This window comes from Salmo salar, chromosome ssa16, assembly GCF_905237065.1.
Source record: "Salmo salar chromosome ssa16, Ssal_v3.1, whole genome shotgun sequence".
Classification (NCBI taxonomy): Eukaryota; Metazoa; Chordata; class Actinopteri; order Salmoniformes; family Salmonidae; genus Salmo; species Salmo salar.
The window spans coordinates 5,670,945-5,698,160 of NC_059457.1; the positions used below are offsets into that span (position 1 = coordinate 5,670,945).

General features: G+C 43.8%; 1 protein-coding gene across 2 annotated transcripts in view; it reads right to left on the reverse strand.

Annotated features, from left to right (window-relative positions):
• Positions 1–26,704, reverse strand: part of LOC106573091 (prickle-like protein 1) — a 47,500-nt gene extending 20,796 nt beyond the window's left edge. The window contains exon 1 of one of the 2 annotated variants that reach the window (XM_014147784.2): positions 26,101–26,704. The gene's annotated coding sequence lies outside the window, so the exon portion shown is untranslated. Of the gene's footprint in view, positions 1–2,735; positions 3,583–26,100 lie in introns of those variants that run through there. The other variant, XM_014147785.2, reaches the window with a different exon arrangement.
• Between the last annotated feature and the right edge of the window lie 512 nt (positions 26,705–27,216).

Genomic DNA, 27,216 nt, shown 5'->3' on the forward strand with positions numbered 1-27,216 from the left:
GAGGTGCGAAATAAGACACTTCTCGTTCTATTCACATCTATTGACTTGCAAATGAGACTGAAATAACTTTAAAACATGTGGCCTTGTTTGAGGACCCAGAGTGTAGTGGGTTGGGGAGATAGAGGCTAACTATAGAGAAAGGTCAGCCAGAGCGTAGAGCAGAGTAGAGAGCGAACATGACTGTAGCAGCATGGGCTTTGCTTTATGGGGGGGGGGGGACGACATATGACTTTCATTAGAGAAAAAGAGAGGGAGAGAGAGATGTTTGCTTTCACATGTCAGAGACGAAGCCTCTCTTCACTGATCTCTCAGAGCAGGACCTCCCTCAGAAGAATGTCAAGTCTGAGATATAGCCAGATCCAGATAGGTGAAACATGAATACAGGATACTGAGACAATACCTCATGTGTTTAGCAACGCCATTCCTTGAACCACATCGGCATGTATGCTAATTCTCACCTCAGATGTCAGCCAACTTTGTTTCAAATCTACTGACTGACTGTATAAGCCATCGTACACACACCGAATTCTGACAAACTCTCAAACCTTTACAGGCAGAGTTAAAAAGATAGCTCCCACAAGGGACTTGTGGTTAGTTCCTGTGGCCCCCTCTCGCCCACCGCCCACCCAGTCCCTCCCGGCTGGGGGCTACAAGGTCTCTGTTTTGGCAAATCAGTCAGATATGCATCCGAGGCTCCCAAAGTAAAGCCATGTTATTAACAAGCATCTTTACAAAGGCTGTTAAACATTCAAGACTGCAGGGGTCTGGGTAGCATGGGAGGAGGGGGGATTGGCAGGTTAGAGGTAGACCATGCTGGGGTAACCAGTGACTATTGACTCCTATGGAAATGCTAAATGCGCTATGGATTACAATGAAGAGTAAACTTCAGTCATGGTATGAGGAAAATGACAGGGGCTGTGCTACTGCCATACAGCCAGCATAGAGAGGCGATACCACAAGTGTCCTGACATATGCTTCATGTTCACTGCAGATTTAATGAAAGTGACAGTCCCGCAAGATCATTTAAACCACGAGTCATGATTGGCAGCCACTCAGTTCAATGGCATCCCCTGTCTAAACTCATCGATTGAAAAGGTGTCCTCCAAATATAGATACTATTGTGTAGACATACACACAAAAATAATCTACTACATTAGACAAACCACCCTTTGTGAGAGGAAGAGGGGAGACAACCAGCTGCTGGTCTGAATTACTGTCATAATTCCTCAAAGAGACGCGTGACGGACAAGCCCACAACCCAACAAGCACACGGATCACACGCGACTCTGTCAGCGGGTCTGGGCTGTACATGTCTGATTCGGCGCGGGCTCACCCGCGGGCTCACCCGCAGACTTACCCGCAGACTTACCCGCAGACTCATTCTGGATAGGGTCTACATGTGCGTCACTGAATATGAACTGGAGAACCTGAGACTTTTGAACTGAATATATTGTTTTCTCTGCAAGTAGACCTAGGGTCCATCCTTAAATGACACCATATTCCCTATATAGTGCACTACTTTTGACCGGGGCCCATAAAAGTAGCGCACTAAAAGTAGTGCGCGCTGGTGTCATTAAGGATGGACCCTAGGTCTACTTGCAGAGAAAACAATATATTCAGTTCAAAAGTCTCAGGTTCTCCAGTTCATATTCAGACAAGTCTTTTTTCTCTCCGTCTGTCGAACAAGATGTTTCTCTAGTCACGATGTGCAGAACAGATGATCTCAAATCAAATGAACACGTGTACTCAGATTACGACTTGTCACCTGTTGGCACTTGATAAAACAGGCCCCTTGTACGATACCTGGCACTTAAATAAAGAAACACTAGCCTACATATAAACCATTTGGAAAAGGTACAAGTATTTCAGATTTGAAATAATCGGATCTTTGTGAATCAACTCCGCAATCTTTTCACATGAATTAAATAAAAACGTGTCATCCAATACATATATTATCCAACTATCCAATGTACGGAAAACATGAGCAGAAAGAACTGTCCAAATTATTTTACAAAGAGTAATCTGTAAAATACCAGGAGAATACGATTGACATCATCTTTAAAATAGGAGTTTCTCACAACCCTGTCTGTCCCATATCAAAGAGTTGCTGGCAGGCTACAGTTTGGCTGACCTCTGTGCCTCCCGCCATCGCAGGGGGGGGGGGGGGTGTTATTCCAAGATCAAATGGGTGTGAGAGAGGGAACTCCTAACCCTCAGAACTTCTAACCCTGCCTGCCATGGACTGAGAGAAGGACCACCTGCACGCGACAGCCTGCCTGGCCTGTACCCGGTTCTCAACACACATGCAGCTGTCACACGGCTAGCTCAACATCAACCACCCTACTGATCAAATTCATATAGCATTACAGGACCCAAAATCTCAGACTCAGTAAGCCTAAATTCTGATCACCAATGTCCATACTAGCACACCACTTAGAATGCATGCATATTCAATCATTTGTTCCCCTAAAAGGAAGGGACTGAGTACAAAAAATAAAATAAAAAATGTGACCATCTTACCAATAAAACAGTTAAAATCACAATTTAAATCCATTTTGCACCTAGAAGTCACCGCTAAGTGTGAGACATTAAAAAATGACAAAGTATCCCATTTTAAATGTCAAATGTATTTTTTATGCCATACCGGTACAACTAGGATACATGCCATTGAAAATCAGCTTTTTTTTTTATCCACTACTGTAAAGTTCCTTTGGCGGAGCCCTTAGTGGTCTTACCTCTGTGCAGAAAGCTCTCCTGAGCAGGCTCTTATCACTACTAAATCCTGTCCGTTATTCTCCACTGGCTCTGGGCTACATGGCTCTCGGCTCAGCCTCTCCTCTTTCAATCTCCCTCTACGGTAGCTCAAAGATCCAGGACAGCAACCTCTCCTCTTTCAGCTTCTGCTGGCTCAACCTCCCCTCCAGTCTCCCTCTACTGTAACTCACAATCCAAGACAGGAGCCTCCTCTCCTCTCTCCAGTTTCCCTCTACTGTAGCTCTACTAAATCCAGGACAGTAACAGGCTCACAGCAGCCTAGACCCCCCCTCCTTTGCCTTCTCTCCCTCTTCCAGAGCTGTCAGCACAGCCACATTCCATATCAAAGTAGGGAAAGACTGTAAAACCAGAGGTGTGTGTTCTCTGTCTGTAAACGGACTGTTTGAGGGTGTGTGTGGAGGGCTGTTCAACCAGATGATCATCCCACTACTCCCACACTCTCCCACCTCCGTAAATCCCCTCTTCCCACCCCTAACCCCTAACCCAGCCACTCAGAGGCAGGGCCAGGCTCAGGGTGTCTCCGCCCTTTGGTGACCCTCCTCTTACACTTCAAACACACATCAAATGAGAACCACCAGTGAGCCTTCCCCACAGGAATTCTTTCACCGACGAGTGCATCACATCACATCGCATCAGCGACAAATGCCACAGCTTGGGTTACCACCAGACTGATGGTGGTCAACCCCACAGCGACAATGGCTCTCACATGACATTCCTATATCTCCTTCCCTAATTAAAACGGTTGCAGGAACTGTGGGAAGTGTTCAGTGTTGTTTCCAGGTTTTGTTTATCTTCTTTTATTAGAACCTCACGTCTTGTATTTTCTGATGTGACACAGTGTGACCTATGCTTCTTTAAGGAGGGTAGTGTTGTAAGATGCATGCAGTCTCAGTCTGAGTGTGCCAAGAAAACATTTCCCATCACATGACCATTGACCACTTCTCCCTGTCCCCTACGACACTGAACGACTGCCTGCTGAAAGTCCTCCCTTACTTTCCTAGTCAACAATGACGTGAGCAAGACCCCATCACAGAGAAAGAATAATGCAACTCTGGATTCAATCCACAGGGGTGCTTTACATAAGAATAACAGAAGTAGTCTCTATGGTCTCAATACAAATGAACCACTTCCACAAGGAAGCTCTATTATCAGCTAGTCTCAGGGGGTAGGAGGTCAGACATTTTAGACAGAGAGAGGATAATAAACTTTTCTAAGTGTCACAAGCTTACAATTTCAGCTCCGAAATCTGTGTAGGGTTGAAAGGTTACATTGGCACCAGTTCACTGACAAACGTGCTGGAACCATTGTACCGAATGTATGATGTGTTGAGTGTTGTGTATTGCCTCTGTTCAGTGGCCTTTGACTAAGGAACAACTGACAGAAAGTCCCCCAGATATGAGCAAGCAGGACAGCGGGTCTGGAGTCAATTCCATTTTAATTCAGTCAATTCAGGAAGTAAAATGAAATTCCAAACTCCCTGAGTTTGGCTGAATTGAAATGAAATTGAACCCAACTTCACAGGACTGTTGACCTCTCCCTCTCTGTCTCCTTCCTGTCCTGAGGAAAGGAATGTGTAAAAGGTGAAGAAGTTCTTCCTGTTGTCTATTGCCTCAGGCTGAGGCTGAGGTTGTGGAGACTGTCACCCTGGGCTTCCTCTGTGGTGGCTGGAGGTCTGTCCATGTCTAAACAAAGTTCCTAGCTACATCTTTATGGGGGACACCGCAGGCCTAGCCACCTCAGAGTTAGGGAAATATCAGGCTTTATCCTAATATGGATGCTTGTTGATTTCACTGAAAAGAATAGTGTGTGTATGCTTTTGTTTGAGTGTGTGTACTGTGTGTGTGTGTGTGTGTGTGTGTCTGTGGACAAAGCCATTGTTGCAGCCAAGGCCGGGGTGCCCCACTGACACCACACAGCAGGTCCCAGCGCAGGCCACAACCCTTTGTACCGACCCAAATGACCTTCTGCCCCTGCCTCATTAGCAAGTCATAGAGGGAGGGACAACTCTGCATCCTGCCTGCAGGTTATTCAGGACAAGACAAGGTTGAGTTGGAAAAACATCAGTTACAGGAATTCTATAGAATAGTGATAAGAAACAGATAGAAATTGTTAAGTGGTTAACAGAAAGTCACTAAACGGGATGTAATATCTACAAACTATGGAAATCTGACTGTAGATTTCTACGTTGGCTATGTGGCGATATTGAAATTGTCAGACTTCCTTCTCATCTTGATTGGAAGAAAGTTGACTAACTGGTTCAAAGGGCCAATGCACATGGAAGAGTGTTGCAGTGGCACTCGTGGATTGCAAGTCACTTTAATGCGGCTCTGAAATTCTTATTTACAATGACGGCCTACCCCGGCCAAACCTGGACGACGCTGGGAAAATTGTGCGACGCCCTATGGGAATTCCAATCACGGCCAGTTGTGATACAGCCTGGAATCGAACCAGGGTCTGTAGTGACGCCTCTAGCAATGAGATGCAGTGCCTTAGACCGCTGTGCCACTCGCGAGCTCAATCTTTCATCAATTATACAACTCTTAAGTTTCATGACTGAATCTATCAATACATAATTTCAAGTCAATGTCAAAAGACGTAAACCATTTCGGCCATGTGTTTCATGTAAATGTTTCTTATTCCACTCTACCAGACACAGTACATAAAAAAAGAAAAACATTTTCTTCCATTCTGAAGCTGGCTGCGGAACAACTCTATTGTTAGAAAGGGGTCTCTGACAATTTCACAGTTCAAGGTTTGACCACAAGACAAGCCCAGCATCCCTCACTTGTGTATGTGTTCCACACACCCCTGACCTGTGACCCTTAGGGGTCATCCATAAATGTCTACCACCGGGGGCTTTACAGCTCCAGACACACACACACACACACACACACACACACACACACACACACACACACACACACACACCCTGACCAAGCTGCACCTCACACCTGGTCTCTGGTCTGTATCACCTTCTAATGCAGTTAAACGACACCCCACAAGCTCACCTCGCTGTCGTTGCCCTCCAGTTAGAGTCTAGCTATAGCATGCCTCGACAATGACAGGACAGAACTAACGTCAAGAGTCAGGAGGCAGGACCAACACCAAACAATAATAAAACAACACACAACATTCTTCAGTGGTCAGACTGGCCTCGCCCTTGAACACGGACTCGTAAAACCAAAAAGTCTGGGGTAGCAAGCACAATCCCACGGGGTTGTAAGATGCCCAGTCAAATATTTCACAACTGTGCAGTCGTATGAGTTCATGACCTACGTATCGCAATTCACGTCATCACACTAGTGGTCATGTGCGGCTCAGTTGGTAAAGTTGTGGGTTCAATTCCCGCAGGGATCACATACTAACAACGTGCACTGCTTTTCTTGCAGGCTTCTTTTGACAGAAACGTCTGCTAAGTGGCATATAGCCTATCGTATATCCTCAACTCTACCCCATCACAGAGGCTATAAAGCAGAAACAGTGTAGGGGCAACGAGAAGGTCATGACAATCTCGGCTATGGGACTCCTCTCCCCCGCAGTGCCCAGCACAGTGTAGTATACCCTGGCAGTTTAGGGTTAGGGTTAGTTTACAGTTTACTGTCGTCGTTCAGGGCCCATTGTTGAGAATAGCACCCAGTGATGTGTGAGTTACCTTATCATAAAAGCTAGAAGCCTGACTGTCTCATTCTGGAGGCTTTTAATGACCTGCCAATGCACCTAGGGTATCACCAGGAGAGGAGCCTGACACAAAGCCCCAGAGTCATAAAGATAAATGAACCCCATAAACCCCTATCACTCTACTGTAATAACAATCCATTTTACGCACTGAAAGAGGAGGGAGAAAAAGGTCAACTGGTAGTGGTGGTGGAGCTACAGTAGCAGAACAGTCATTGGTGGAACAGGCAGCGTTGATGTTCGACTTAGCTAGATGGGTGCTGACGAACCCAAGTCAGACAGACGGTGGTGGGATGGGGCTTAGAGGCTTGTTAGCCTTATAACCCTCAGATAACCCATTTTAACAGTTTTCACACAGCTGGGCAGGCACATCGCCGGTGCATTTGAATACAGAGCATTGAGAACAGTGAGAACACATCGCTGCCTGGCTATTTTAATGTCAAAATACATTGGTATTAAATGTCATGTTGGGATTGGGCATTTGGTTAAGTAATCGTTATAAATGTGTTATACACTTAACCTTTCTGAAAGGGATTATTGTGTGATTCATCCCTCCAGCAAGCGTCATTAATCATAATGAAAAATATTAGAAAATCATTTTTTATTTCTATTTTGCAATAGCTGCATCTGAACCTTTAAACCTTGACTGCGAATGGATTACGGTCCATAATGGTATTAAGTTATACAAGCAAAATAAGGTTTCTAGTATATGATGTCAGACAGTGTGAGGGAATATGTAACAAATGAATTTGCAAGTTTGTAAAGGAATGCAATGTACTATATTCTATTCCATTATATTTAGATGTAACTGGAGTACCAGGATATTGTTCCAATCATGGAACTCCTCCATGCATTGCATTGAATTGCATTGAATGGCATTGAATTGCATTGCAAAACAATGCCTACATAACACATCTCTGAGTGGCCTGTCAAAACATCTCGGGGCAATATACATAGTCAAGATGTGCCGCCACTTTATAACGCCAACACTCCTGTCTAACTGCATCACCAACACTGTTACAGTACAATCTAGGTCTACATCCCAAATGGCACACTATTCCCTATATAGTGCACAAATGTTTGGGCCCTGGTCAAAAACAGTGCACTAAATAGGGAATAGGGTGCCATTTGGGATGTATCCTATGATAGTCAGGGATAGGTCGGTCATCGTATTTCACCCTCAATTTGACACCCTCTCACCCAGTTGTAAAGTGGGGAGCTCATTGGATACAATGGGAAGTATAGAGCGACAGAGCTCCTCGGGGCTGTTAAAGGGAGGAACAACCTTTATTTGAGGACACTATCACTGAACAAAGGACCATGGCAGTCTACACACAGCAGAGACTAGGGCTGAAAGAAAATGTCTTATACTACACACAGCAGAGACTAAAGCTAAATGGGAAGTATACTACACACTTACTAGCATAAAAGCTGCTGCCATAGCAACAGAGCAAAAGGAAGAAGCCCGTCATGTGTGGTCCTGCTCTTGTTGACTTTAAAATGACAGTTCAACAGTTCGGTTAAGGTTAAGCTGAGATCTCTGGTGAGTTTGTGAGAACTCTGGTGAGTAAACATGTATACAGTATACGATATACGATGTATTCTTTTGAAGAAGGCTATTTCTTTCCTTATCTGAGAGACAACTTTTAGTTTTCCTGCTTCTGTTCCTGTTGGAGCAGCACTCAGTGGGTCAACATCCAGGTTCAGGATGTGACTCCTGCTCTCTGAGAATGACTAACCTCTGACCAGACTTCTACCTCAGCGTCAGAAGGACACACAACCCACAAAAAGACAAACAACTGCAACTAAACATATCACACATCTGGGACTTACTTTTCTTCCAGCTCTCCTCCGAGTTAAACACTTTATCCACTTGCATGGTGAGGGACACACACACACACACACACACACACACACACACACACACACACACACACACACACACACACACACACACACCACACACCAAGGAGGAGGGAAACCATTTCCTGTTCGTTTCTAGCCCAAAGCTAAACTGGCACATTTTCTGAACCGCCTGGTTGAACCCGCCAGGGTGTGAGCGCTCCGAGGCTAGTCGTTGTAACGAAGGAGGCCATAAAATAAAAAAATTATCCATTCCCTTCCTTCCCACACATGGAAGCGTTTTCCCGACAACCCACAAGGCCTTCAAAAGGCAAACTATGGCATTCAACAATACTCTGAGTGAAACAGTTAAACACTTCTTCTCTCAGCACAGTCAGGGATCCCATCAAACGCACAAATAAAATACAATAAAATTGCATTTGTCACATGCCGAATATAACAGGTGTAGTAGACCTTACAGTGAAATGTATTAAAATGTATTAAAAAAAAGTAAGTAAAAAAAAATTTGCTAAATAAACTAAAATAAAAATAGTAACACAATAAAATAACAATAACGAGGCTATATACAAGTACCGGTACCGAGTCAATGGGAAGGGGTACGGGTTAGTCGAGGGAATATCTACAGTACCAGTCAAAAGTTTGGACACACCTACTCATTCCAGGGTTTCTTTATTTTTACTATTTTCTACATTGTAGAATAATAGTGAAGACATCAAAACTATGAAATAACACATATGGAACATGTAGTAACCAAAAAAGTGTTAAACAAATCAAAATATATTTTATATTTGAAAATCTTCAAAGTAGCCACCCTTTGTCTTGATGACAGCTTTGCACACTCTTGGCATTATCTCGGCAGCTCTAGTCTTTAGCTCAGTGTGGATGTTTCCCGAAATCTATGGCTTCTGGTTGGGATATGTACGTACGGTGGGTACGATGTCGTCGAAGAAATTATTAATGAAACCGGTGACTGATGTGGTTTTACTCCTCAATGCCATGGAATGATTCCCGGAACATATTCCATTCTGTGCTAGCGAAACAGTCCTGTAGCTTAGCATCCACTTCATCTGACCACTTCCGTATAGAGCGCAGCACTGGTACTTCCTGTTTAAGTTTTGCTTGAAAGTAGTAATCAGGAGGATAGAGTTATGGTCAGATTTGCCAAATGGAGGGCGAGGTAGAGCGTTCTACATGTTTCTGTGTGTGGAGTAAAGGTAATCTAGATTTTTTTTTTTCTAGTTGCACATGTAACATGCTGGTAGAAGTGACGTAAAATGGATTTCAGTTTTCCTGCAGGATCGCCGCCTCTGGTTGAGCATTTTCTTGTTTTCTTATGGCCTTATACAGCTCATTGAGTGTAGTCAGCATCGATTTGTGGTGGTAAATAGACAGCTGCGAAGAATATAGATGAAAACTCTCTTGGTAAATAGTGTGGTCTACAGCTTATCATGAGGTACTTTACCTCAGGCGAGCAAAACCTTGAGGCTTCCTTAATATTAGAGATTGCACACCAGCTGTTCTTGACAATGAGACACACACCACCCCCGGAGGCTGCTGTACTGTCTTGCTGATGCACAGAAAACCCCGCTAACTGTATATTATCCATGTCCTTGTTCAGCCACGACTCTGTGAAACATAGGATATTACTGTTTTTTTATGTCCCATTGATTGGATAGTCTCGAACGGAGCTCATCCAGTTTATTTTCCAGTCATTACATGTTCGCCAGTAGAATGGAGGGTAAAGGCGGATTATCCACTCGTCAATGCAGTCTCACCAGGCATCCGGCTCTTTGACTTCTGTAACAGCATCTCCTCTTCATATGAATGTCAGGGATATGGGCCTGGTTTGGGAAGAGCAGTATGGCCTCCGCGCCCAACTCATTAAAGAAAAATCATTGTCCAGTTCGAGGTGAGTAATCGCTGTTCTGACGTCCAGAAGCTCCTTTCGGTTATATGAAACGATGGCGGACAAATTATGTTAAAAAAACAACAACAAAAAACACACAAAATAGCACAGTTGGTCAGGAGCCCATAAAATGGCGGCCATCCCCTCCGGTGCTATTTGGTTTTTTTTAACAGTATATTTATTGTCATTTTTTACAATTCAACAATCATCAGCAAAATATGACACAGATAATGCTCCGTTACACAGCATGCTACATGGGAGCACATTGTGCAAAACCCTTCCCTCCCCAACACATGCATACCCCTCTCCCTCCCCTCTACCGGTATTAACTTCAATGATTAATAACAAGAAAAAACGAGACAGAATGAACTTCACATCCAATGCTAGAAAATAAATCATTCAACTCAAAAACAAATAATAATAATAATACATTAATGAAGAAAATAATGAGGCAGCTAAGGTGACAACTCTAGAAACTGCTGAAAGTCCCCCCCAGACATCAGTAAATTCAAAGGGTTTATTACGTAAATTGTATGTTATTTTTTCAGATGGAATATAGGAATTTAGTTATTTTCGCCACATCTGCTTGCTTGGCGGAGTGTCACTCTTCCATATAATAGCTCCGGCGCCATTCTTAACACAATCATTAACATTCCTGGAGGAACACTGGCTCTGTTAGCTACAGTATTTTATAACAGGCTAATTTAACATGCTCCAGTACCACTGCACAGAGGGACCTCTGACACAGTCAGTAGGGATGCTTCATTCTCATTAAGGTGGTAGTAAAAAACAGAACAGAAAGAAGAAGAGAAAGGAAAAGAGGCTGAATTATACCCCTCCTTCCATAGCCCCCATGGCCTTCCTCCCCTGGCTCTGATGTTGACCTCTTCACCTCTAAATGTGGATGGCTAGCTAGCGGTCACAGGTAGCCTAGAGAGGGGGCTAGGGTTAAGCTTCAGGGGACATAGAAGTCCCAGACCCCATTATTAGACTTCTGTCCAGGGGCCAGGGGTGAAGTATGAGACGTCCATCGTCACCAGCCAGTTTGCGCCGGTTGAGTAGACAGCTATGTTTGACCATGGCCCTGGGCTGGGCTCGGGGGACCAGTGTCCAGGCCTGTCTATAGCTGGGGGTCGCAATGTGGACAACAGAAGAGGTCAGAGGCCGCCACAGAGGGGTAATTCATGAAACACACCAAGAATCTCACTGCCGATAGACTGCTGATGGGTACTTATCACAGGGGGAGGCCGTTCCTTCTCTTACTATAACAAAAGCGGTACCTGCTGTGTACCGACCCGGTAGCGATGAATCTACTGATTCTACTTGTAGAATCGCAATGCTCATTAGTGGCCAACAACTTGACTTTGAGCCAATCAGAGAGCACGAACCCCCACATGGGGGAGCAATTACGTACATTTTCTACGTATACATCCACAGTGTAAGCTCCTCCTCAGAGGAAGGGGAAGACCATCCTCAGTGAATTTCATCAAAATAAAAATAGTATAACATAAAAAAGTTATCTTTTTTATTCTACATTCGTGGCCAAAAGTTTTGAGAATGACACAAATATTAATTTCCACAAAGTTTGCTGCTTCAGTGTCTTTGCTGCTTCAGTGTTTTTGTCAGATGTTACTATGGAATACTGAAGTATAATTACAAGCATTTCATAAGTGTCAAAGGCTTTTGTTGACAATTACATGAAGTTGATCTAAAGAGTCAATATTTGCAGTGTTGACCCTTCTTTTTCAAGACTTCTGCAATCCGCCCTGGCATGCTGTCAATTAACTTCTGGGCCACATCCTGACTGATGGAAGCCCATTCTTGCATAATCAATGCTTGGAGTTTGTCAGAATTTGTGGGGTTTTGTTTGTCCACCTGCCTCTTGAGGATTGACCACAAGTTCTCAATGGGATTAAGGTCTGGGGAGTTTCCTGGACATGGACCCAAAATATCGATGTTTTGTTCCCCGAGCCACTTAGTTATCAATTCTGCCTTATGGCAAGGTGCTCCATCATGCTGGAAAAGGCATTGTTCGTCACCAAACTGTTCCTGGATGGTTGGGAGAAGTTGCTCTTGGAGGATGTGTTGGTACCATTCTTTATTAATGGCTGTGTTCTTAGGCAAAATTGTGAGTGAGCCCACTCCTTTGGCTGAGAAGCAACCCCACACATGAATGGTCTCAGGATGCTTTACAGTTGGCATGACACAGGACTGATGGTAGCGCTCACCTTGTCTTCTCTGGACAATCTTTTTTCCAGATGCCTCAAACAATCGGAAAGGGGATTCATCAGAGAAAATGACTTTACCCCAGTCCTCAGCAGTCCAATCCCTGTACCTTTTGCAGAATATCAGTCTGTCCCTGATGTTTTTCCTGGAGAGAAGTGGCTTCTTTGCTGACCTTTTTGACACCAGGCCATCCTCCAAAAGTCTTCGCCTCACTGTGCGTGCAGATGCACTCACACCTGCCTGCTGCCATTCCTGAGCAAGCTCTGTACTGGTGGTGCCCCGATCCCGCAGCTGAATCAACTTTAGGAGATGGTCCTGGCGCTTGCTGGACTTTCTTGGGCGCCCTGAAGCCTTCTTCACAACAATTGAACCGCTCTCCTTGAAGTTCTTGATGATCCGATAAATGGTTTATTTAGATGCAATCTTACTGGCAGCAATATCCTTGCCTGTGAAGCCCTTTTTGTGCAAAGCAATGATGATGGCACATGTTTCCTTGCAGGTAACCATGGTTGACAGAAGAATAATAATAATTCTAACCTCCTTTTGAACCTCCTTTTGAAGCTTCCAGTTTGTTATTCAAACTCAATCAGCATGACAGAGTGATCTCCAGCCTTGTCCTCGTCAACACTCACACCTGTGTTAACGAGAGAATCACTGACATGATGTCAGCTGGTCCTATTGTGGCAGGGCTGAAATGCAGTGGAAATGTTTTTTGGGGGATTCAGTTCATTTGCATGGCAAAGAGGGACTTTGCAATTAATTGCAATTCATCTGATCACTCTTCATAACATTCTGGAGTATATGCAAATTACCATCATACAAACTGAGGCAGCAGACTTTGTGAAAATTAATATTTGTGTCATTCTCAAAACATTTGGCCACGATTGTAAATATATTCACGTAACCAAATAACAGATTTAAAAAACACTATTTTGCAATGAAGGTCTACCATAGCCTCAGCAGCACTCTTTAGGGTAGCACCATGGTGTAGCCGGAGGACAGCTAGCTTCTGTCCTCCTCTGGGTACATTGACTTAGGAGGCTCATGGTTCTCACCAAACCCAGATTACTTCGTCAGACTGCCAGATGGTGAAGCGTGACTCGTCACTCCAGAGAACGCGTTTCCACTGCTCCAGAGTCCAATGGCGGCAACCTTTACACCACTCCAGCTGACGCTTGGCATTGTGAATGGTGATCTTAGGCTTGTGTGCGGCTGCTCGGCCATGTAAACCCAAGCTCCTGACGAACAGTTATTGTGCTGACGTTGCTTCTAGAGGCAGTTTGGAAATCGGTAGTGAGTGTTGCAACCAAGTACAGACGATACACGCTATGCGCTTCAGCACTCGGCGATCCAGTTCTGTGAGCTTGTGTGGCCTACCACTTTGCGGCTGAGCCATTGTTGCTCCTAGACGGTTCCATTTCACAATAACAACACTTAGTTAACCAGGGCAGCTCTAGCAGGGCAGAAATTTGACGAACTAACTTATTGGAAAGGTCACTGAGCTCTTCAGTAAGACCATTGTACTGTCAATGTTTGTCTGTGGAGATTGCATGGTTGTGTGCTCGACCTGTCAGCAACGGGTGTGGCTGAAATAGCCGAATCCATTCATTTGAAGGGCTGTCCACATACTTTTGTACTGTCGGCAGGCAAACGTTGGACAATCCTACCGGTGTGTCTGAGCTTTAAGAGAGATCCATTCAGAGAGCCATTCTGAAGTCTGCTGAGAGACCACAGAACCCTGAGTCAGAAGAACATTATGGACTGTTAAAATAAATATTATGCTGACTCAAAGTGTGTAGCTAGCTAGTTAGTGCACACAATATTTTGGTTCTGGGAGATTACAGAGGAACAGACATAGCCGACGGAGGCCAAGCTATAGCCATTATAGCGCCCTGGGCCCGGGAGGTTAAGCTGAACGCACAGCTTCAACAGTGTGCAGGCTAGGCTATGTGAGGAATGGAAAACAGGACACCAGCTCCTGTCTTATCACCTCACAGATTACGTATGTCATTTCCATGGCACAGGGCTTATTCTTAGAACCCAGAACACTATGCCTGCATCCCAAATGGCACCCTATTCCCCTTTAGAGTGAACTACGTAGGGAATAGGGTGCCATTTGGGACACCGGCTATGTGTTTTCTTCTGTCAGCGTCTCTGTGTTATTGTTAGAACTGTTACTTCTAAGGTCACTAATGACATCTAAACGTTTCAATCAACTTTAAGGAATGACACGGTCTACCATGTGGGAATGTGCTTTGTGGACTCATGCTGAAGAATTTCGCAACATTTTAATGGCAATTCGATTAAAAACAAATTGTTATTCATTTGCCTTCAAGAAATGTTATTATGTTGATTGCTTTGTTGAGTGATCTTTTGAGCTGACTGTACTGTGGTTGTGCTAGTGTGGTTGTGCAAACGAACGCGTGTGCATACACACACATACACACACACACACACACACCCCCCATGCATTACATCTACATCTGGGGCTGGTGCTGCTGCCACCACCCTAACAGTCAGAACAGGAAGACAGTGTGAGCGCACCAAACAAAGCCTCAGCTCTTTGAACTCCTCTCTCGCTCTTCTACACTCTAGGAGCTGCCATGGAGGTCGTAGCAGGGCAAACAAACCTCTCTTTGTCATCTGGCTGGGGCTATTGTGGCCCTGGGGTTTACTCTGCTAGGTATGTCATCCTCAGTTAGTCTAGCGTCAATATTGACCCACCTCTAGGTTAGCCTCCAGCCCACCTTCAACTGTGGCTTATAGTCACTTCCACCAGATGACAAAAGATAAGTCTATTCACAACATGGGGGTAAACACTAGCTAGCACACAAAGGAAAATACATGGGGAGCATGAAGTCTACTGCAATGAGATGATTCATGTCCTGCATAAATGATCAACTGGAAGGCAAGATGTTTGCTCCACAACAAGTGTTAGGGAGCCCTGAATGGGCTGCTATTGATAATTCAGAGAGAGAGAGAGAGAGAGAGATATCTTACACAGGCCTTCCGTTGTTCTATCTCACTGTCAACTAATTTGAAGGGGAAGGCAGGGAGGGGATGGACTATGCCATCGCTCTCTCCTGGATCAGCTGACACCCTCAACGGTGTCATAATCTTTGATTCAGGAGGAAATTACCCGTAACAGAAAGAAAGTGAGAGAGCAAACTACTTCATCTATGTGCAGTGAGAGAGAACTCACTTGCTTATGTCAGGAGGAGGATATGGGACCATGCAAGACATTGAGGAAGGAAGTAAGGGACAGTTTGCTGCCTTTGTAGCATTCCTTTTCTCCTCCCGTGCAGGGCCTGTGAGAACCTCTCCTCAGTCACTACTGTTCTATGTTTGTTTATCCACGCAACACGAATCAGTGAACCACACTTCTGGACTGTAATCTAATTCAGAGTTTCACATGGAGAATGGTGAATGAGGTCAAGTGGCTATATAAGCATGCGATGGCCTTCTGGCGCTGGAGGCTAGACACACACACTGGAGGCTATCGGCAGGCGTGTGCTGGAAGATCACACTACAGAATTATCTCTGGACCAGGAGATAGAGATGATCTCACATGAGTAGCAGTATAAGACATCGGAGGAATGCATGAGAAGTGGCCGCTTTAAATCTTGAAGAAGAAGTCTGCTCATTTTAGGGCTTTAATCTAATGATTCTTTTTCAGAACCATTTAGAATGGCTGAATATCATTCCATTCTATGCCTTGTCATTTTTGGCTAAATAATGACAATGTGACCAGACCACTATGTATGTTACCAGCCACTGAAGACACCTCATCAACACTTACTTTAGGCCTATAGGCAAAATGAACGTCTCACATAAGTTCTATTAACACCCAAATTCTAGATACATTTCTTGCATTGTCTACTAGGGCTCGCAACCTAGTAAATCCCAGAAAATACCTTCACTGCAGCATGTATAAACCCCCTCACCCAGTTGAATCCATTAAATACCTGACCTTTTCCATATCATCAATTCTCCCTGACATGACCTCTCCTGACTGACAACAGACCGGGGGCTGGACTACAGGCCGGCGGGTCTGGAATGAGAAACACAGGAAGAACCAGGGGAGGGGAAGAGTGTTTTGCATACTTCCAGCCAGGGGTCCGGCAGGGACAGAAGGCGCTAGATTACTTTCCTGTTGGGGTTCAGGTAAATAAGCTGTGTTCTTTAATGACTGTCTCAGGGTGATGTTTTCTTTTCTCCTCTCCTATCCTTGTGATGCTACTGTGATTACTAGTAGGAACCCCATAACCTCTGAAGCCCAGGCTTCTCACGTACCGAGACAAGATTTGGAAGGATGGCCACGTAAGACTTGGAACCCCATAGATGAGGAGAAGGGAAAAACAGGCCCTCCTATGGGGCTAGTACACTCTTAGAAAAAAAGGGTTCCAAAAAGGTTCTTCGGCTGTCCCCATAGGAGAACCCTTTTGGGTTCCATGTAGAACCCTGTGTAGAAAAAGCTCTACATTGAACCATAAATGGGTTACACCTAGAACCAAAAGGGTTCTTTGTAGGGTTCCCCTATGGGGACAGCCAAAGGACCATTTAATGTTCTCGATAGCACCGTTTTGTCTAAGTGTGTAGTGTGTGTCTGGATCAGGTTGGGCAGGACCAACTTTCCATCTAAGTTTATGCGCAAATGCCCCATTGCAATCAACACGTGATTTATGTTATCATCAACTTAAGTGTGCGCATATCAGGTTAACCTTTTCACATGTGAATACCAAATATCTCATACCGTTGCCCCAACGTGAGTTTTTTTCATGCGCGTGATGGCAGAATGTGCTCACTGTTCCAAAATGTGATTGTTACGCAACAGGACAGTTACCAGCCCTGCCCTTAAACCAAGCCAAGCTGCCTGCTAATTATCTATAGGCTGTGTTTTAACTTGTCAATTTCAAATGACTTTCGAACAAGTTTTATTTTCTAACAACAGTTTGAATTGAGGTGTGTTCCGCCTCCTCGTTAATTCACATAAGAAGCCCATTTCACTGTTGCTTACAATTTATGTTTGAGGCTTTACTGAGCAGGACAAACTTCTCTCTTCAACGAGGGCCCAAGCACTTCCCTAGTGTTTCCCCAGATCAAGTATGAAGACATTGCGCATGTCTAGTGAGAACAGAATAACGTTTTCCCCCAGCACCATTTTCATGGTTGTTTTTTCTTACAAATTGTGTGCGTTCCTATCAAAGTAAGCGACTTATTTTCTGTATATCGTGTTGTCGTTTCTGCTGTAGCACACCATATGTATGTATGGATCATAATGTATTTACTGTTTTATGTACATGTTTTTAAATGACAAATCATGCATTCCGATTCTTGAATAGATTTTAATGGACACATATGTGATGTGTGTAAAATACTTTTTTGAAGGGCCTCCCGACTAGCGCAGTGGTCATCACAGTGCTTGCTGTGGCAACTGGAGATCCTGGATCGAGTCCAGGTTCTGTCGCAGCTGGCCGCGACCCGGGAGACCCATGGGGTGGTGCACAATTGGCCCAGCGGCGTCCGGGATAGGGGAGGGTTTGGCCGGCAGGGATGTTGTCCCATCGCGCACTAGCGACTCTTGTTGTGGGCCGGGTTGTCACATAAGCTTCTGTCAGACCAAAGATGTTATAACAAGGGTTGGTTCACTCTAATGACTTATGGTGCTTTCAAGACAACTATGAACTTGGTAAAATGTATTTTATTTATTTTTATTTCACCTTTATTTAACCAGGTAGGCAAGTTGAGAACAAGTTCTCATTTACAACTGCAACCTGGCCAAGATAAAGCAAAGCAGTTCGACACATACAATAACACAGAGTTACACATGGAGTAAAACAAACATACAGTCAGTAATACAGTAGAAAAATACGTCTATATACAATGTGAGCAAATGAGGTGAGATAAGGGAGGTAGGTAAAGGCAAAAAAGGCCATGGTGGCAAAGTAAATACAGTATAGCAAGTAAAACACTGGAATGGTAGACTTGTAGTGGAAGAAAGTGCAAAGTAGAAATAATGGGGTGCAAAGGAGTTAAATAAATACAGTAGGGGAAGAGGTAGTTGTTTAGGCTAAATTATAGATGGGCTATGTACAGGTGCAGTGATCTGTGAGCTGCTCTGACAGCTGGTACTTAAAGCTAGTGAGGGAGATAAGTGTTTCCAGTTTCAGTAGTTCGTTCCAGTCATTGGCAGCAGAGAACTGGAAGGAGAGACGGCCAAAGGAGGAATTGGCTTTGGGGGTGACTAGAGAGATATACCTGCTGGAGCGTGTGCTACAGGTGGGTGCTGCTACGGTGACCAGTGAGCTGAGATAAGGGGGGACTTTACCTAGCAGGATCTTGTAGATGACCTGGAGCCAGTGGGTTTGGCGACGAGTATGAAGCGAGGGCCAGCCAACGAGAGCGTACAGGTCGCAGTGGTGGGTAGTATATGGGGCTTTGGTGACAAAACGGATGGCACTGTGATAGACTACATCCAGTTTATTGAGTAGGGTATCAAAAAAATCATGACATCAATGATCTTCAGGTAGGAAAGTCAGAGCTCTAGAAAGAGGCCAGAGTTCCCGTGTTGGAATCCGAGTTGGATGACCGTTTTTTCCAGTTGCCAGTTGTCTTGAACGCACTGAAGTCGGAAGTCTGAGATGTCCCAGTTCCCAGTTGTTTTGAAAGCGGCATCAGATTGTAACTTTGGTACCTCAGGGTTGCTAGCTCAGACCCCCCTTTCCAGGGGTTTTATTTTTATTTAGCATATAAACTTCTCTTGTGTTTGCCCTCCATTTATTGATAAATCCCCCATCATAGTAATATTTCCTGCATCATATCCCCCTACGATTCCTTCCCCCATTTCTACCCCCTATGGACTTGAAAAACGCCACAAATGAAGTGAACCCCCCCACAAACCCCCCTAAAATGTTTTCATCCCTGTTTAGCTTTCGCACTACGGTTAGGCTAGGCGGTAGGCTTGTATTTGGTGTGATGATCTGCGAGGTGAAAAAATGTATTTGCTTTGTTATTTGTTCAAAAACGGTAAACGACTTGTCAAGTCATGTGCTCCGGTTCTTGTATACCCTGTAACAAGTACATTGACGCTTTGTAATAAGCTGAAAAGTGGCAAAACTAAGTTCATATTTTCAGGCAATGAGCGCAGCCATCTTTGACTTTGTTTATTTGCGTTTTATAGTCAATCGCATTCTGGGACTAGGGAGTTTTCTCCAAGTCAAACATAAACAAACATGGTTGCCATCATGAAGAATTTAGCTGCTGTTAGCTTAGCTGACACGCATTTATTTTCTAAACAACATTACATTAGTCTCTTGTGCTCACCAGAGATGTGGTACATTGGAAACTAGTCTAGCTGTTAGGTCGCTAACCTATGTTTTGTTATTTAGACTGGTTTTTGGAATGAGTTTGGCTGTGGGTGTGTTCCGTGTGACGCTTGGATGATGTTCGCTTTTATCTTTTACAATAAAAAGGTCAAATTGAGGAATAAAGTTAAGACCTTTATTTTCCATCTGTATACAAAAAAAAATATAAAAATGCTGTTCAGACAACAATGGTGTTTAGATGTGTTTGTTGCGCCATACGTTCCGTTGCTACCGCTCCAATCACATATTTGAGATCGTACGCTGCAGGGGCCACTCAACAATGATCACAAATACATGATTGTATGCGTCAAAGGGTTTTAAGATTCCACCCTCAGAGCTGGGCATCTTGAGTATGTATGAGGAAATAATGAAATGTGTGTGTGTGAGCTGGAGTATGACTTTCATCATTGTGGTGGTCTGATGTTTATACCCACAATTACGCTGTGTGTGTGGTTCTAGCAGCAACAGATGATCTGGTAGGGCATTCAACTTTTGTGTGTTTGTTTGTGTGTGTGTGTGCATGTGTGGTTATAGCACCACAGATCTGGTATGGCATAAAACTCCAATGTGTGTGCCAAGTCTATCCCCCCCCCCCCACATCATCCTGCAACTCCTAATAAACAGAGTTGTGTCTGGAAGTGCTAAATCACTAACTACCTTTAATCACTTTACAAAAATGCTAAGCATGTTAATTCAATGTGGGGCACAGCTTAGGCAGGCAGATCTCACATGGCCTTAGCTTTAGCAGGTTGGGAGATGGAAGTTTGAGAAAGAAACGCAAGGAAAACATACATTTATGATAAAACTCCTATAGACGACCTTGTGCTAGTGTAACTGTTTCAGTTCAAAGGTAAAGTAGAACATCTTCAACACAAAGCTAACATGAGGCAAACCTGTGATTAAACTACTACAGAAGATCGGTGATAATAGTGCATCTTAATCGCCTCTCTTTGAACGAGCACACTCCAGCTGCACTGCCCTAAAAATGATAACTCAAGCAGCAAAGCACAGCAGTTTACATGAAGTGAGTTTGTGAGTGACCGTGTGTGTGTAGGGACCACCAGCGTTTAAACAAGTCACAATTCATTCAGCTCCCCGCCATCCTACCACAAACTGTTTATGGCCGAGGCCACCAACGGGCTCTGCAGTCACTCTGCAGTATTGACTTCCACCTCTCCCTCGTCTGGCCATGAAATACTAGGTTATTCCCCACAGCTCACAGCCTCTCTCTCTCAGGGCCGTAGCTACATATGAGGACACCGAGGTCCGGACCTCTGCATTTTTTTTCACATTTGACAAGGTTTTGCGCCGTTTTTTAAATGAATAATATTAAGACTAAAATAAATTCATTACGGGTCAACATCTAAATATTTCTGCTCTGTCTAGTACCTCCTTTCTCTTCCCTGTTGATGGTCCCTCTTTCCAAAATAAGAGATTACATTAACTGGAGAGAGAGAGAGAAGGGACAGGGAGAGAAAGAGGGAGGGGTTGTCCAGACTGTTTTCACACTCTTGCTTTGACCACCATGCAACAGAAAGAGAAAGAAAACCATTATGATTTGGCAACAGAATGATGCATTTTTTATCATTTAATAAATCCTAAGCCAAATTGTTATCAGTAAAAACACTATAACTAATTGGTAGGTCTCCCTTTACTTGTTACTTCTGTGAACTTGCATTATCCTTTCTCTTCATGAGGGAGAGACATTCGGAATATATCTTAAACATGTGTGTGTTTTTGGTAACAGAATGAAAAGACACTAGTCAATATTTATTCAACTTATAGACGGCAAATAATTTCTCCCAAGCTAAATGTAAATGTTGATATTAGCTGGCAAGAGTCTTTACTTCAACATTATTGTGTTTATGTATTTCTACCTTTTAAGACGTTTTCTGCTAGATGTTTTCGAAGACCAATTTTCCATATGTTTTACCAGAAATCAAAGCCATTGCGTATTACACATTTTCTGGATGGAAAATGGTTGAACAACTTACTATCTCAAAAATATTGACTCTCAGGCTTTCATTTGACACCAAATGTGATGAACCTATGAACTTCACATGTTAGTGCTCAAGGGGATTTTTACATGGAAATACCCTACTGCTTTTAGCCCATTCGACAGGCATGCAGAGAGCTGGCCTAGCCCACAGACACAGACACACACACTCTGTCTGGGGATAAAAGCCTGCCAGCCCAGTGCCAGAGTGTTTGGCTTGAGAGCGATTTACATGGACGTGAGGGTGATTCATTCAGTCCTGCACAAACACAGCTCTGTGTACATTTCACTGCTATGGGTATTAAATCAACAGAGGAAACGTATACACATACAGGCACCGGGGCTTACATTTCTGCACATTCACACACACACACACACACACACACACACACACACACACACACACACACACACACACACACACACACACACACACACACACACACACACACACACACACACACACGTGAGTAGCACACTCGCTCCCACACACACACACACACACACACACACATACACACCCACACACACACACACTTTTCTGTGGGTCTGTCACACACACACGTGTGCGCACACACACACACACGCCGACGTGTCTGACTTTATGTCTAAGATTGGATTCATGTCTGTGATCAGTCCTCAGTTCTCCACACCTCTAGCTGATGACACACTAATGCACTGGCACACCACAGCACTAATGTGATGGAACCGGTCACTTTCACAGGATGAAAGGTCTACTTGAGTTGAGTAGTCTGGTCCCAGATCTGTTTGTGCTGTATAGCCAACTCCTACTGGCATTGACAACGACATTAAGAATTGGTTATACTGTGCCAACAGATATGGGACCAGGCGATTAGTAAAGATCATAGGAGTTGGCTATATAGGCCAATAATGTACAAAAAGATCTGGGACCAGCCTAATTTACTGTAATTTGGGGTATTTGTATGAGAATAAGCAGGCAGGGTTATAAACTACACAATCCTGATCCTGTGAGGACTGAACAATACACTGCTGCAAATAAAAAACTAATGAAGAACTATCTATTCTACAAACTTATGATTTATTGAGCTGGCACTCAGTTGGCCATGGTGCAGCTACAATGTTTCCAAGACCATGTCCAAGAGAATTTATAACAAACCCAAACTTTTATTTTCCTTCTTGGATTATATTCCGATTCATATTAGATGGAAAAAATAAATACATTCATGGTATTCAGATAAATCTTCCAAAATGAGACATCCAAACATTACTAGACGTTTGGGGCTGGTCCAGAAACCCTTTCCTGTGCCTTTTCTCAGTTAATCTTTTCTCCATAAATAACGGCATATTCATAAGACAGGATTTGCACCCTCTGCAAACCATTGTAAGCAAGCCTGGTTTCTACAGATTTCATTTCTCCTCCTAGATGATCTAAACAGCGAAATGAACTCTGCTGTTCAGTCTAGGCCAAAAGAGATGTGCTTGTGAGGAAATGTATATAATAGTTCATATATAAGCAACTTTGAATATTATATCACAGGAAATCACAATGACATTCGTTGGTGTATGGTGTACAGTTGAAGTCGGAAGTTACATACATTTAGGTTGGAGTTAAAACTCGTTTTTCAACCACTCCACAAATTTCTTGTTAACAAACTATAGTTTTGGCAAGTCGGTTAGGATATCTACTTTGACACAAGTCATTTTTCCAACAATTGTTTACGGACAGATTATTTCACTTATAATTCACTGTATCACAATTCCAGTGGGTCAGAAGTTTACATACACTAAGTTGACTGTGCCTTTAAACAACTTGGAAAATTCCATAATGCCCATCGTTATGTTTGGAGGAAAAAGGTGGAGGCTTGCAAGCCGAAGAACTTCATCCCAACTGTGAAGCACGGGGGTGGCAGCATCATGTTGTGGGGGTGCTTTGCTGCAGGAGGGACTGGTGCACTTCACAAAATAGATGGCATCATGAGGGAGGAAAATGATGTGGATATATTACAGCAACATCTCAAGACAACAGTCAGGAAGTTAAAGCTTGGTCGCAAATGGGTCTTCCAAATGGACAGTGACCCCAAGCATACTTCCAAAGTTGTGGCAAAATGGCTTAAGGACAACAAAGTTAAGGTATTGGAGTGGCCATCACAAAGCCCTGACCTCAATCCTATAGAAAATCTGTGGGCAGAACTGAAAAAGCGTGTGCGAGCAAGGAGGCCTACAAACCTGACTCAGTTACACCAGCTCTGCCAGGAGGAATGGGCCAAAATTCACCCAACTTATTGTGGGAAACTTGTGGAAGGCTACCCGAAACGTTTGACCCAAGTTAAAACCATTTAAAGGCAATGCTACCAAATACTAATTGAGTGTATGTAAACGTCTGACCCACTGGGAATGTGATGAAAGAAATAAAAGCTGAAATAAATCATTCTCTCTACTATTATTCTGACATTTCACATTCTTAAAATAAATTGGTGATCCTAACTGACCTAAGACATATTTTTGTTCAGTGTAGTTATGTCATAGTTAAATGCCATTGATGAGCTGACCAAAAAGCTGCCAACCAAAGCAGTGAGTGGCTCTTCTGGCCACTAGGTGACACCCCTACCTTGATTTCTGCTCTGAGCCCCCCTTGCCCTATTTTACCCAAGCAACACACACACACACACACACACACACACACACACACACACACACACACACGTTTCTGCTCTCGGATTTACTAATAACTTTCACATGGACAGAGATCACCCTAACTCAACCCCAAATGGATTGTACCCCATCACTGACTAACCAATAACACCGTGAGACACCAATCTGAAGTGTGAGAACTGGTCCGTCTTTTCTCACCTCTCTGAGCCGACAGGGTTTAAACAGGGCTGTGCTGGGATCAGCAGATGCATCGAGAGAGCGAGAGACTACATAGCCATAATATGACATTTGAAATGCCTCTATTATTTTGAAACTTATGTGAATGTAATGTTTAGTGTTCATTTCTGATTGTTCATGTTGCTTTTGTTTTACCTATTTCACTTTTTTTTGGCAATGTAAACACACGTTTCCCATGCCGATAAAGCTATCAGTGTTTTTCTTTCCCCCATGCAGCCTACCAGCTGTGGTCACAATGACAGATTTCAAGCCAGTCTGCCTGGGTCCGTTCATGTCAGCGTGCTTGCCCACACGTGCGTGCGTGCGTCGTCCTGCTCTCCCTCGGACAGAAACTGAACCCAGGGAATACCACAGAGCCACACTAGGCTACATACACTGCAAGCCTCCGGAGAGAGCATGCATACAGGCTTAGTGGCTTGTGTTGATGTTGACTGTCCCCTGTTGGGAGCAAATATTATTTAAGGAAAGCTTTTGTAAATGAAATATAACATAAACTTCCATGTGTTTGGTGCCTTTTTTGGCACTCATAACATATTGTGATGAGTGTTCCCTCATTGAGAGAGTCTAGTTAACAGCATATCCATCCACCAAGAATGTCAAACACACGAAACGACAGAAAAGGACTGAAAAGTGACACTGTGAACAGAGAGTAAACACGTTCTCCCTTCACTAGTTGAGCAGAGCGCACGGCGGCTCGCTTCGAGTCGATGGAACTGCGCCGGGAGAGACTGACTGACAGACAGCGCAGCAGCAGCGGCCACAGTCACAGTGCCTGGCCGACCAGTTGTCACGAAAGTGACAGGCAACAGCTGAGTCCATACATCTGGAACCCAGGGGGCCTCCACACCTCGAAGTTCGACACACACACCCACTATATTTTAGACCACATTACCACAAGTACATACAGGAAGGGTTTGTTCCTAAGACCACCACTGAGAAGGAAAATATTTGTTATCTTATTTAGACGGTTAGGCTGTGTTAATTACCCATTAGGCTAGGCTATTTCATTTCTAGAAAGCATTCATAATGATTAACAGACCATGGGGATTCTGAAAACATTATGAATAACATATCTGATATGTAACATAGGATATAGAAAGCCCTCTCTCGGACCCTTGCTAAAAAAATGACGACAAGCTTTCATAGTCAACAGCAGTGCATTTAAAAATGATAGAGCATCTGATAGAAAATGCACTTCTCTAGATGAAAAATAGCCCAATGGTTCTTGTGAATAGTAGCCTAATAAAGTGAGGCTACTCGTGATAAAGAATTAAAGAAACACATTTCACCGGGGAGCTCAATTCAGCCTCTTAAAAGTTAAACGAAATTCCAATATAAAACAGTTGGTATTATGCCATCTATAGGCTATCACTTGATATTTGAAATACACTGATACAAGGACGCAACATAAATGGTACCCTTACCCCCAAAGAGTTCAGAACCAATATTCCTTGAATTGTAGAAACGATTCGCGTTACGTCGCATTGGCATAGGATGAAATGTCCAGAAAGCGCACCGCTGTCCCGTAGACTTGTCCCGAACCGAGCGGTTAGATTCGTCCAAATGTTGGCGACTGCATGTTGTAGGCAAAACGAGTGAAGGGTCTACTTTGTAAAGTTCACCTACGAATGTCACCGCATCTCCGGTTAAATTCACTAGCGCCCCGTTCGTAAGGATCTCAACTCACGACCAACACCGATGTGACATTAGCATCGCTCTCTGCCAATTGGCTTAAACAAGCAACCCCCACCAATCCTAGAGAGAGAGAGAGAGAGAGAGACGGATGAAATTCTTGGTAGTCTGGAAAACATTGAAGATTTAACCGCGAGTTTCACTCCTGTTTCCATTTACTGGGACTCTTCCAGAGTGTTTGTTATTGTATATCATAGACGGTTAGTCATTCGAAATGTAGGCTATTTATTTGATTAATTCGTTTATTTTATGAATTGGCCTGCGATTAAGTTCAAAATAATCTTCCACTCTCTCTCTTTCTCTCCCTCTCCCTCTATTATGAAACCTGCAGGACTGTTCTTTCTTGGTAAGTGAACTCACTCCCACTACTGCGTATCCTTTTCCAGCATTCTCCACCCCATTGACTAGCATCTGCAAAAGCACTGCATAAGTGCAATATGTTATAATTGATTGTTATCACTTAGCATACACCAAAACGACTGGAGCTAGGCTGACTCTAAAACAAACCCCCAAAAGGTCAAACGTTAGGTCAGTATTAAGGTCTTTGGGACCACATCGCTTTTCCAAAATGGGACATCAAAGCTAAACGCTAGATGTGTATTATACGTGTGACAAATGGATGATTCTGATTGGAGGACCTTTGACCCTAACATTGGAATAAGGAGCTCCGTCATTGTTTGACCCAGGTCATGACCCACTTGACCGTCACGTCTCGGCCCGTGTGAAAGCATCATAAGTGAGACCAGGTTCTGCAAGCCAAAACCTGTCAATCAATCTCGACCAGTGTGCACACAGTTTGCAGAGTTCAATGGCGGGATGGCGTGAGTGCATCGCTCTGACAGATTTCA